Raw genomic sequence first — 1,096 nt, 5'->3', positions numbered from 1 at the left:
TTTCGTGCGGGTGACACGTAAAAGCACCCACTACACTCTCTGAGTGGTTGGCGTTAGGAAGGGCATCCAGCTGTAGAAACTCTGCCAAATCAGACTGGAGCCTGGTGTTGCCATCCGGTTTCACCAGTCCTCAGTCAAATCGTCCAACCCATGCTAGCATGGAAAGCGGACGTTAAACGATGATGATGATGATGATGATATCCAGCTCAAAAACACTCCCTGTTTTATGCTGAAACTAGCCAGATCCAACTTGTCACACCTACCCTACAATGTCATTTAAAAAATAAACCATTACATCATTGAAATTTCAAAGCTATGAGATAATACATGATTAATTCAAACAATATGAATAAATAAGCCTTACATTTGACAGAGTAATCTGAATGCTAAAGGGTTAAAGGTTTGTCTATGCCCCTGCACACAATCTGCCTCTGACAAATCTCTACCCCAACAACTCATCTTAACACTCACCTTCCTTCACCTGTGTTCATCATTCACTACCATCCCCTCTCCTCTGCTAAGTCTTTCATTCTCCTTTCATACTTTCATGAAATTACCTGCACACACTCTGTCTCTAATATATCTCTTCCTCCTCCACATCATATCTTCCTAACACTCCCCCTGTCTCCACCTTTTGTTCACTCGCTACATTCTCCTCCCTTGCATCTCTCACAATATTTTTTTGCACTTTTGTGAACTTACCTGCCCATTCACCCTATCCAACCCTCCATCCTACTTAGCTTATATACCCCTTCCTCTAACTTGAGGGTACACTCGACACATCTTCATCATCACCTTCTCTCTCTCTCTCCCTCCTGTTTCCTTTTCCAGCTGGAGTAGCCATTTATCCAGGCCAGATTAAGAGGCATAGAGGCACAGAACAGCCCGCTCATGAAATTAACGTGCAAGTGGCTGAGCACTCCGCAGACACGTGTACCCTTAACATAGTTCTCGGAGATATTCAGCATGACACAGTGTGACAAGGCTGACCCTTTGAATTACAGGCACAACAGAAACAGGAAGTAAGAGTGAGAGAAAGCTGTGGTGAAAGAGTACAGCAGGGTTCACCACCATCCCCTGCTGGAGCCTCGTGGAC

At 44.6% G+C, this 1,096-nt stretch overlaps 1 protein-coding gene across 8 annotated transcripts in view; it reads left to right on the top strand.

The window, feature by feature from the left end:
* Nucleotides 1–1,096, top strand: part of LOC106874804 (AMP deaminase 2) — a 206,183-nt gene that overhangs the window by 199,279 nt on the left and 5,808 nt on the right. The gene's annotated exons all lie outside the window — the stretch shown is intronic.

The sequence above is a fragment of the Octopus bimaculoides genome, chromosome 20, assembly GCF_001194135.2.
Source record: "Octopus bimaculoides isolate UCB-OBI-ISO-001 chromosome 20, ASM119413v2, whole genome shotgun sequence".
NCBI classification, from domain to species: Eukaryota; Metazoa; Mollusca; class Cephalopoda; order Octopoda; family Octopodidae; genus Octopus; species Octopus bimaculoides.
Note: the sequence above shows the minus strand (reverse complement) of the source record. Positions and strands in the feature narration are given on the sequence as shown.